A 12391-nucleotide genomic window follows, 5' to 3' on the forward strand; every position below is an offset into this window, starting at 1 on the left:
CCACCAGCGCTGCTCGCATCTTATGTGATGGCTACAGACTCAGTGCCACCTTCAGGGTATTACCAGACTTCGGCGCCCTCACCACCACCTGTTGCGCCTGCGCCATATGCGTCCTTCGTGCCGCGTACACCCTTTGAACAATATGTTACATCGGCACCGCATGTGCCTCAGGCAACTTATACGTCATCAGCTACATACCACCCTTCTCACATTGCTTCAGAGTATGACACTCGGTATGATGAGCCCCCACAGAACTATGACGATTACTATGGTCCACAATATGATGATTCTTATCCGCGACTATTTGACGACGAGTATTGCGATGATGCTATAGAGCCACCTCCTAAACCTCGTCATGCTAGGACCACTAGGAGGACTAGGAGAAGTGCTCGTAATGTGCTAGATGCAGTTACATTCACGACTTCTACCGAGTCCCCACCAATTGATCGTGTCCCTCCCCCACTTGTGCTAGATGAGCTCAATACTGCCCATAGTGTTACTTTCCTGGTAGACCCACTGAAAGGGCCTCCGCCACCGTCGAGGCTACAGTTTACTTTCGTTACTGAGCTAGATGTAGATGCCCTTGATGCCTGCCTATTGATGACCACTTGATAGAGACTCCGATAGAGACACCGGCCCAGTAGACCGTCAGGGATAGTTTACCTAGTGATTTGGAGCTAGTAGAGCTTGATGCCACGAGATGTTACGAATTCCTGAAAGACCATCCGGAAGAGTTTCCTCTACCTGAGAAACTTCAGTTTACCTCTCCTTATATGCCTGAGCTAGCTGAACTCGTGGCTAAGTCTAGTGATGGATTCTCGGACAAGCAGTTGGAAGAGCCCCTGCCACAGCAGACGCTACACTAGACGATTCTCGTAGTTCTAGAGTTAGTTGAACCATTGGTTATCTTTAGCTATTGATTCCCGATAAGGCCTCGAGAAGAGCCTTCGCCCTTGGTGATGTTACAGCTTGGATTTAGTACCGATCTAGACTTAGACCCACTCTTAGCCATGCTTCCCGTTTATATCCTGAGAGAGCTTATGGACGATTCACGATCACTAAAGAAGTTTCTACGCGTTACTAACCCCACGGCGGAGATGCTGATAGCCGTGCTTTCCAGACTAAGACATATTCACGGGGTCCCAACAGACGCGAATCACACTCACGAGAGGAGGTCTGATGTACCTCCGTATTTCCTTTCTAATCACGATCTTCTATTTGCGAGGTACTTTTGGAAGCCGATGTGGCTTCTCCGATATACACAAGTTGGTCTTATTGTGACTTATTCCTTTGGCATGGAAAGATGGACTAAGGCAAACTTCTCTCCGGTATATTACTTAGTATGTTCTTGTGGTGTGAAAGATTTCATGATGTGGGAATGGATTGTTCCCTGGGCAGAGTTGATTATGTTTGATACCATGTACGGCCAGATACCACGTAAGCCTCCTAACCTCATCATCTTAGTCATGCATTTTAGGCTCTCATATTATGGAGTCGCATTTGCACATCATGTGAGAGAGTCACGTCATAACATTCATGCATGCATTGCATTCCAACATGAGGAGTATGAACTTGCTGCCGATTTATATAGATGCCCATTTAGTTACTGTGAGGGTGACTTGGTTATGGTTAGCTTGAGGCCTCGGAGATATTCTCCATGGGTCACTATGACGCTCTGCGCTCGTAGTGGCGGGCCTTTCTCGATAGTCCAGATGGTTGGGAAGATAGCATGCATCGCGAGTATTTCTCCTAATTGGGAAATATGCCCCATCATCGACGTGTCCAACCTTGAGTCGTACCAACCCATGCCACCTATTTTCTCCACCAAAAAAAGTCCCTTTCTGGCCCTAATAGTTTACAGTCATTTGTGAGTGAGTTTGCCAGTCCACCTTCTCTTGATTGCGCCCCACTTAGGCATGAGAACATAGAGGAGGTACTGGGGGGGATTTTAACGTTGCAGGGAAAGTCGGCACGAGACGGCTGATCCTTATTCGATGGGAGGGCCGGCCCCCCGATGAAGCACTCATGGACACACAAGACAAGCTCTGCCAGCTTGTCAAGCGTGAGTTCTCCTCTCAACATGATGCACTTGGCCTCAAGCTCGACGCTGTCGAGCTTTCCCCACCCTAGGAGGATGATGGGGGACCATCCAACTTCGAAGACCTTGTCCATCCGTTCGTCACGTGAAGGCTCACGCACAAGACCCAGCCTTCGGAGTACCCGGCCTTGTCAACGGCCCAACAAGGTTTGACGTTATCTTTACTTGCACTTTTCTTGTTTAGTAGGCCATGTATGTCGGCCGCTTATGTGTTATTTTTATTTATTCGTACGTGTTTGGGTCACAATACGAGCCTACACGTTGTGCGTGTGTTAGCACATGTGTAGTCGTTATGATGTATCTCTCTCTCCTATTAGGGGAGCCCTAATTATTAATTGGGCCTTTTTCTCCTTTATTTTTAAGGGAAAAGGCCCATATTTGCCCCTATAAAAGGTGGGGCCCGCCCATAGGAAAAGAAGAGAAGAAAGATTAAAAAAAAAGTGATTTTTAGTTATTTTTTTGTGTTTTTTAGTTTTCAACATATTTACGAAAATGCCACTGCAAAGTCAGGAGAGAGAAAGGAAACCCTAAAGTTCGCCGGAAACCGCCGCCGCCATCGCTGGAAACCGCCATCACCGCTGTGTTTGTCGTAGCTCCGATCGCCGCTCAAGAGGCTGCCCACCGCCGCCACGCTGCGCCAGCGGCAGCCGCGCCAGCGGCTGCCCAGCAAGATAAGGCCGCGCCCAGGCCAGCGCGATGCCCAAGGCCGCTGCCGACACCTAGGCCGCGCGCCACCCAGGCTCCCGCGGCTGCGCGAGGCCGCGCCGTCGCGGCAGCCCGCGCGCGCAGGCCATCCGTGGCCACTTGTGGCTGTGCAGGCCGTTTTTGCGGCCGCAACCGCGGTCATAGCCGCGGCCGAATCCGCCGGCTGCATCCGCGGTCACAGGCGCAGCCGAAGCCGCCGGCCGCGGCCACAACGACGGCCTGAACTGCTGTTGCGGCCGCAAACGCAGCCATGGCCACCAATCGACGCTGCCATCGCTAGCCACCGCCAGCCTTCGCCACGGCCGCAAGCAGCCACTACCACCGCTGCAACCACAGCTGTGATCGTCCGCCGCAACCGCAACCGACAGTCGCTTGCTGTCATTGCGCCCTGCTACCACCGTCGTGCGTTGCCAACGGCGCTGCGCACAGCCATCGCTGCATCTTCCTGCCTTGCAACTTGCGCGCCATTCAGTTGTCGCACTGTCGTCGCCTCTGTCACCCTCATCGGTACTGCTATCATACAGGTCACGCCGTTGTTGTCCCCATCACTGTCGCCATTAGTCGGTGCCTCTTCATTGCTTGTCATCGCTAGACTGCCCTCTAGGCGTTGCCTATCGACCTCTTTATCACCCAAGTAAATGTCAGTCCAGCCGTGAGGTATCGGGTATGCTCACACTTCACCCCTCTTAAATGTTTAATTATTTCTTTTAGTGCCTCTCGAGAGTGTCTCCACCGCCGAGGTTAGATTAGTGATAGAAAGGATTCACGTTTTCGAGGATTAGGATTTCATTCGATACGTTCTTGGTTTGGACCGTCGAGGGTGTGTGCAAAAGCGGCAGTAGCCGAGCTCGCACCGTCGGCCTTCAACCCGATATCTGTATCATCGGCAGCCTAGTGGCATTCCCAGGTCTTGCTTGTCGTAGCCTAGTGGATGTTGGTGCATGTCGACGCCAAATTCATACTTCTCATCGATTTTTATTGTCGTATTATCATTAATATGACATCATCATTACTCGTCTCCGCTATATGATATGACTGCACTAGCCCTCCCTTTGGCGTAACACGAGCCGTTCGATCCGAGAGCCAGATCGTGTTACATCAGGTGGTGGGGCCATTGGTGGAGCCGGTGGAGCTCCGTAATGAGTCGGCACTACAGTCGGATGTGGTCCGTAATTCTCCGCATGTCCTTGGGGTGGACCATATTGGATTGGTGCAGAAGGCGGGACCGTGGAATAGGGTGATCAGCCTTGTCCCATCGAGTAAGTCTGCATGTAAGGTGCACCATGCAGAGCAGGAGCCCCATATGGAGTGGGAATCACCTGAGAAGGATACCCCTGATAATCATGTTGGGGTTCCATCACATGATACCCTAGTGGAATGGGTCCGTTTGTTCTAAAGGAATGTCTAACTTCCGGTGGATGGAAGTTCCTATCCTGTGGATAGGTGCATTCATCATAGTATCGCTGATTGTGATACCGATCAGGTGGTGGCTATCTATGACGACGATTCTCCTAATGCCGTTGGCATTGATATCGCTGATGATGCGCTGGAGGTCCATTTTGTCGCGTCGGTGGTGGCGGTGGCGCCTCACATGCTAGAGGGGGAGTTGGGTTGCTCCTCATCGGGACTTTGCATGGTCCTCTAGGAACTTCTTCAGCCGGAGGTGGCACGTGCCGATCGTCCGGCGGTGGCCTGGATATGGGAGCCGAGACGGCTGAAATCCGATCTTCGAACCGGGTTGGGGAAATGGGCGTAGAGGACCCACTAGCTGGAGTAGGGACCCATGGTGCGGCGTATCTAACAGATCGTGGAGGCCATTTAACCTCGGCATCATCCAGATGATCATCATGGTAATGTTCATTTCGGGGATCTCTGAGTGGAAGATCCTCAATATCGGGATCATATACTTGATCCTCTTCAATGTATTCATCTCCAACGGCGGACCATAGTTCAGCACACATTTTCACCGTGATGGTGAACTATCACGACATAGTATCTATGGGTTCTATATGCAAAGATATGACATGATATAGATGATGCGTATGAATATCAAGAAATGACGTGAAATTCAATAAGCAATAATATGCGTAAAGGAGTGATATGCTACCGACCGTGTTAAGCGAAAGCTAACACGACTGGCTCTGATACCAATATGATGTAACACGTAGTCTCTAAGATCGATCGGCGCGTGTTACAATGCAAAAAAGGTGGTAAGATGTAATGTATCTATGCAATATGATGCTCAGGTGATGCGCGTAAATTCAATGAGACAATACATGGCGGTGATGCTTAATCGGATGGCCAATTAAAGACGCAGAGTTTGATTAATCAAACTCAGCCTCCTCAACATCCCTTTGGACCAACTAGGCGTTTAAGAAATGAGGGGTATTTTAATACCCAGAGGCGTCTGCATCCCTTACCGTTAGGACCAAGCCGTATCAAAAGTGCTGGCTAATCCTATCAGGACATATCAATTCTCAGCCAGAGGAACACAAATCGACAGCACTGAAAGAGGTAATTTAACTAGGAGCATAGGGGAGAGGATGAAACCTGTATGGGTTAATACCCGAAGTCCGAGACGGTGCAGGCCAAGGTCAAGTGCCCGTAAGAAGGTTGACAGGGGAGCCCCGTGACGTAGCAAGACACGAACGGAGTTGACAGTGGCAGATCCCCGAGGTCGTGCAGACGCTGAGTGCGTTAGCGCGTAGACAGAAGGGCACACACTGGTGTGGGATGCGCAGGCACAGGCGCGCGGGAGTGCTGAGTGCACCGGCGCATGGGCGCATGGTGCACGGGCGTCGGGGCACGCAAGTGCAGTGGCGCGCAGGTGCCGGGGCTGCGCGGCACACTGGCGCACGGGCGCTAGAGCACCCGCCGTAGAGGCGCACAGGTGCTGGGGCGTGCGCGGATGCATGGGCGCAGGATGCACCAATCATGCAGGCAGGGGTGCTAGGCGCAAGTGCGGGCGGGCGGGTGTACGAGCGTGGCATACCGGTGCAGGATGTCGGCGTGAAAAAGAGTTTGAGGCCCAAAACAAGGTGGCTTAATCCAATAAGAAATCAAATGACGAGAAGATAATGACAAACCTTTTAGACCCATCATAAAGCTATATACTTGAAGTTGGGGTCACGGACGTCGGCTCGGGCTGCTCAAAGATTTTTCTTACGTCCCTTTCTGCTTCTGACCAGATGGTCCCCCATCAGTTTCACAAGGTCTCCCCCATGGAGAAAGGTAAAATGAAGTACAAGGTAAGCCTAATCTTGGGATCTGTTTATAGGCTCACCATATGCCATGGAAAGAGAAATAAGAAGTGGGCATTTGATCCAAAACTACCCATGGGATTCACAGTTATGGCTATTTGAATTTTGACCATTTCTTTCCATTCATTTGTTTTAGTTCCACCAAAATAGGGAGCCGCCAGAGCATGCCACATCATCCATCCTTGTAGGGCACAAATTTGACTTGTTCCACAAGAAGAGAGAGCCACCAGTTGTTCCACATCATCCCTCTTTGTAGGCACGAAGTTGACTTGTTCCACAAGAAAAGAGAACCACCACTTGTTCCACATCTTCCCTCCTTAGTGGGCCTTGATTTTGCCATTTTTTAACCTTGAAAAAAATACTTGAAAAATATTAAATATAATCCAAAAATTTATCTAAAATTTAAAATGAAATATCTCTTTATCTACAACTCCTTTTTACATATACTATTCATTTCACCAAATTAATTCTTTTTACATATACCATCCATTTCAATCATTATAAACATCAAAATATACTGATTTTACTACAAGAATAATTATTTAGTGGACATATGTGTTTTTGGTGAAAATTACATAAAACTCATTATAACACGCATAAAATTAGCTTAATTATGCTCTAAATAGCATGAAATAGACATGAATTATCATGATTATTTGCATGTTACCACTAATCTTCTATGAGATCTTATGGATGTCTATAATAGCCATACTTGAGATCATATGCGCAGAACAAACTAGTTCCACATTCTGAAAGGGGTGTTTTCTTGCGACACAACTAAATGCACATGGGACACAGGTGTTACACAATACAATTAAGTAAAATTTATATTTTATTGCCTGTTATATTTGAAGAAATATATTTCCTTTTGCTTCTAATTCATATCCAAAAAAATAATCTCAAATACTTGGATCTTACCCTGTTACTACATTCAATATTTCATGTATATATAAACCACAAAGTATATTATCATCAATACCAGATTCACATTTGAAAATGATAGACAATCATCACCAATGCAAAATTCAGTATTTAGTCGTGGTGTTGAGTCATTTCCTACTTAAGATGAAAGCGTCCTAGGAAAATCAGATAACACTTTGCCAATTACAGTAGATCCTAATCTCTGGACATCACTAGTACACTTGATCAAAAAGTTGAGCCTGGAATTGCTTTCCAAATAAATAAATAAACTTCTTGATGTATATCTTTGAAATTAATCAAATCAAGCAATTAATGATGTATCATTTTCTGTTGTCAAACATTCTACTCAAAAATGTTTATTTATACGATTAAACTACACCAAACCAAATACTTACATCATAGCATCCAAAGACAATAACTGGATGAAAGCAATGAAAGTAGATTATGACGCTCTTATTCAAAATAAAACTTGGATGGTGATTCCCAAGGGACTAAAACCTTCACATATAAGCTGTAAATGGGTATACAAAGTAAAATACAAATCGGGTGGAAATATTGATACAGATAAGGCTCGGTTAGTATCCAAGGGATCTAATCAACATGAAGGATTGGACTTTACATAAACTTTTAGTCATGCGATAAAGTATGCCACAACAAGATTGCTGTTATTACTTGCTATTAGCAATTGTTGGGAATTTCATCAGCTAGATGTATCAAACACATGTTAACATGGGGAGCTAGAAGAAAAGGTCTACATGGACCAACCCCAGGGTTCAACGGCATCTCTCATCCTGATTTTTTTTTGCGTGCTTTAAAAATTGATTTATGGGTTTAAAAAATTACCTCGTGCATGGATCTAAAAATTATTGTCATTTTAAGGTTTTGGTTTTGACAGATAAAAATTGATACATCTTTATGAATCCAATCTATATATTAATATATGTTGATGAAATCCTGATAATGTCCCCATGAGTCAGTGGAATACATAAAATTGTTGACCAATTACATGATCAATTTGCAATTCGTGATCTTAGATGTGCAAACTACTTTATAGATTTTGAATTATTACTGCATCTAGTCGGGTTGATTCTAACACAAAGAAGACATATTTCGTCTATACTTTGATGGTCAAATATAGAAAACTCAAAACCTATATCAACTCCTATCGCCTTGTCTTCAACAGCAAAAAGTGAAAATACAACTATGAATGATACTTTGTATAGACAGATTGTTGGTGCTCCTCAATCTTTAACGCTAACCTGAGTGGATATAACTTTTTGTCATTTACAGTGCATGTCAGAAAATGAATTCCCCAACTCTGATGACTAGGGGCCCTCGAACATTCATTATCTTACGGGCCGCATTCTTCATGGGTTGCTTATTCACAAAACTTCTAACTCAAATATCAGTGCTTTTGGCTAGGCAGGTGACCCAGAGGGTAGAAGATCAATAGGAGCATATCTCATACTTACTGGGAGAAATATTGTATCCTGGAACTAAAACAAACAATCTACTGTCCCAGATCAAGCACCGTAGCTTATTATAGAGCACCTGCAAATGCAGCTGCTGAAATTCTATGGACTGATTCAATGCAAACAAAAACTAAGAGAACCAACTATCTGTACTAATACTATGGTGCGACAACTTGGTTGCTACATATCTGGCAGGAAATCATGTGCTTCATGGTCGGCTGAAACATATAGAGACTGACTACCACTTCGTCCATGAACAAGGGTCAGCCAATGATCTCAGGATATAGTTTGTCGACACCGAGCATAAACTAGCTGATACTCTAACCATACCTCTTCCCAATTCTCATTTTTCTTTCATCAGTGACAAATTCAATGTCATCTGCCCAGCCGATGATCTTGAAAGGGGGGGGGGGAGGAGGGAATGTTGAGGGTTTATTCTCTTCAAGTCGGTGAGCATCAACCAATTGGATTTAATATAAGCCTAGACTAATGCTTAAAAAACACTTACCCTATACCCATCAAGCAATTTAGTGGCTAGGATTAAATATAGTAAAAGATACCTGGTTATGATTAAACATAGATAGGAACGATAGTCGTTACAGATTATAATAATGCTCCGGATTGATTCAACAAACCAACATATATTATTGTCACATATAGTTGCTACAAAGACGAACATACATGTACTATTTTCAGATGCAGAATGCAAAAATCATAGGCACACCGGATGGAGGAGAAAGTTGGCACGTAAATTCGATAAAAAAATGCTCACAGCAGAGAAAATAAAGTTGGGGAATCCTGGTGCAAACTTCATCACTCACCAATCTCGGCCGAGATCCCTGAATAAGGTGCTGATGCACATAATAGGGCAGTCTGATTCCATCGCATCCGACATGACAAAAGATATCTCAGTTCATCCTCTTCTTCATCCCTTGTCATTTGTCACTCTCGTGGTTCGTTCACTGGTCCCTTCAATCTGTTTGTCTCCATCCCACACTCTTCTTCCCGCAGCTATCTGCTTCTTTTTTCAAATCCAGCAAAGTTCTTCACTCATGACATATGTGGATCAGAATACTGATTGTCAAAAAAATTCCAGTGCATTTGTAACACTTTCCTAAAACGTTCACAGTTAGTAACAATGATTGTCTATACTTATCCATAAATGGATGCTTAGTTTAATGGAAAGAACAGTATGGTTGTTATATCCAAAGGTGTCTTGCGCTGACCTTAAGGACGAAGAAGAGGCACCAGAATGAAAATGAATGTAAGATATTAAACTTTTGTGTGTAATCATTGGTCCAATTTAGTGTGATTATTGCAGCATTATTGTTGAAGTATGTTAGTTCACTTGTACTGAAGAATCATATGATAGACTTGAGCTCATAAGGCTATATATAGATTATTTCATCAACATAGATACACACATATATATATATATATATATATATATATATATATATATATATATATATATATATATGTTTACAGTATCTATATTTTAAAATTTGAGATTCTTAGATAAATTTCTCAATTAATTGAATATTACATATATAATGATACTTTTTATATTCGTAAGGTATCAATTCCAACAAACAAGGTTAGTATTGAAAATGAAATTTACACAGCATGTGATTCATGAGTGTACACTTTAAAGTGAGTCCTCTAAGTTCTCAATGGAGAACAACTGAAGTTTCTTAAGATAGGCTTCAGATTTGAACATTATCTATGCATGACAATAACTACAAAATATGTCTATTATGCAATGAGCAATAAAATACAAACTCCCTACATGAGTACATTTCCTCATGACATATTAAACCGAAATGAATATAGTGCCCACGAAAGACCTTTGGTGGCAGTCATTTCCTGAGTAAATCTGCTGCTATGGAGTTGTCCCATTAAGCTCAAAAGGCACCTGCCTATTTCGAGTTTTTTTTTCCTTCGTAATTCAGAACTTGATATCAATTTTCTTTGACTTTGTTAAACCCCTGTTGTAATTGGCAAACATAACATCTGAGTAATTGTCACAATAGAACTTGGATTGTCTTTCAAATCCCTTTACAACTCTCCTACTTGTGACAAAATTCTTAAGCAACTTACTTGGTTTGATGTTTCATAGTATGCTATATATTCTGGTTCCATAGGTGAAGGTTCTATCCTTGCTTGAATTGAACTTCTTTGATATATAGCATTTCATGCTAACATAAAGTATAGCCGGAAGTAGAATGTCTGCTACTAATGTATCCACCAAAATAAAATTCAGAATGCCTGACGACATCAGAATTCCATAGAGACAAGGTGATCATTTGTTGTTTGGTTCTCTGATGACATCGTATGTCTCTCTTGGCAGCTTTGATGTAACACAATGTACCGGAAGATTTGGTTCGTGTTACGACACGGAAAAACAATGCAAGCTATGATGCAATATGACGAAAATAATGTGAAGTTTTGAAATCAACGAGAAGGTACGTCGGTATCCAATGATCTGAGGCGTAACCGGATAATAACACGGGGAAGATTTAGCACCGCCAAGCTCCCAATGATCCGCTAGATGAATTCGAAGGCCGATGGAGGGGGAGACGTCACCGCCCACGTGCATCCACACCGTCACAGCAAACGACGTTGGTCCAATCCGACAAGGAAATGTTCTATTACGATAAAGTGTATAATCCTATCTCACGCTTAAATTCTCTCGGAACAGCTTAGCAGTCAAAATCCGTACTGAAAGATGCAACCAATGCTGTAAAATTAAGAGAGATGATGTGGTGACCTGTTGATTTAGTTCCTGATAGGCGTCCCTCACAGCCGCCAGAGGATGGAGCGAATTCCTGCTCGGTCGCTGACTAGTCCGGAGTAAAGAATCAGAGCAATCTCTACGTCCGGTGCTTGTGCGTCCATGCTGGATCAATTCAATGACTCTGAAGGAGATTTCCAAGGGCGATTTGCATGTCCACGATTCACAATATTTGTGGCTTTTTTTACCCTGGGAAGATGCACCCTCGTTGTTGTTGACCGGACGATGCTCGGACCGGCACTTGAAGAACCCGAAGAAAACAAATGTCGAAGGTTGGAGCGGGATCCCGTTCTGTCGAGATCAGCAAAGTCGAGCGTGTGGGTATCAGGGATAAAAAAGACAAATTCCAGGTGGTGGCCGGAGATGATTTCACCCAAGAAGATTAATCGTAGTCAACACGGCAGATGGCGAAAAGGCGCGTCGTCGATCGATAGCCGAGCTGGAATTGGGTCGAGTTACGAAAGGTTGACGCCTGATTTCTTCTGGGTGATTTGGTCCACGGCGGTGCGGTGGATCGACGGGCTGGACAGTCGTCAAAAGTCCCGTTGACTTGAAGTAGCGCAGGTCTTGGCAAAAGCCGGAGAGGTTGCAGAACTTTGGCGGTGATGGAGGCCCCGGATGCAATCCTTCTGACAGTCTAATCGACCTGGTCTATCGACGAATCACAAACGGCTATGATATGAGGGATTCAGTTATTGAGGAACGTCTTCTGGCCAACGTTCCTTCTTCTCGCTTGATCGGCACTTCGGCAAACCGATGAGACCAGGTGGATGAAACCAAGAGGAAGACTTCCCCCATAAAACAAACACGACTTCTCTATTTCACGATAACAGTAACTGTCACAATTCAGATCTGGATTTCAGAAGAAAACAGGCTTGTCCACCACCACCCTCTTTATAGAGAGAAAGGGCAGTTATGGGATGCCCAAATGGGTCCCTTTTAAGGGGCAAGCTTATTGGGCTTCCCTCTTAAAAGGATTATTTAGGGGGAGAAGATGCCCGACATGGATTTCCTCCCCCTAAAGATGGCAACTAATTTAACCAAGACTAATACAGCACAAAGATGGGACTCGTGTACAAAGAGCGAGCCGCCATAAAACCACAAAAACACATGACATAAACCAAAACGACACGAATACGGC

At 44.5% G+C, this 12391-nt stretch overlaps 1 long non-coding RNA gene across 1 annotated transcript; it reads right to left on the reverse strand.

Moving 5' to 3' along the window:
- Window positions 1-10834: 10834 nt before the first annotated feature.
- LOC144709414 (uncharacterized) lies at window positions 10835-12125 on the reverse strand. The gene is made up of 2 exons (XR_013583022.1): window positions 11439-12125; window positions 10835-11355 (listed from the first exon to the last, which is right to left on the reverse strand). It is a non-coding gene; the product is annotated as an uncharacterized LOC144709414 (long non-coding RNA).
- Between the last annotated feature and the right edge of the window lie 266 nt (window positions 12126-12391).

The sequence above is a fragment of the Wolffia australiana genome, chromosome 11 (assembly GCF_029677425.1).
Source record: "Wolffia australiana isolate 7733 chromosome 11, ASM2967742v1".
Lineage (NCBI taxonomy): Eukaryota > Viridiplantae > Streptophyta > Magnoliopsida > Alismatales > Araceae > Wolffia > Wolffia australiana.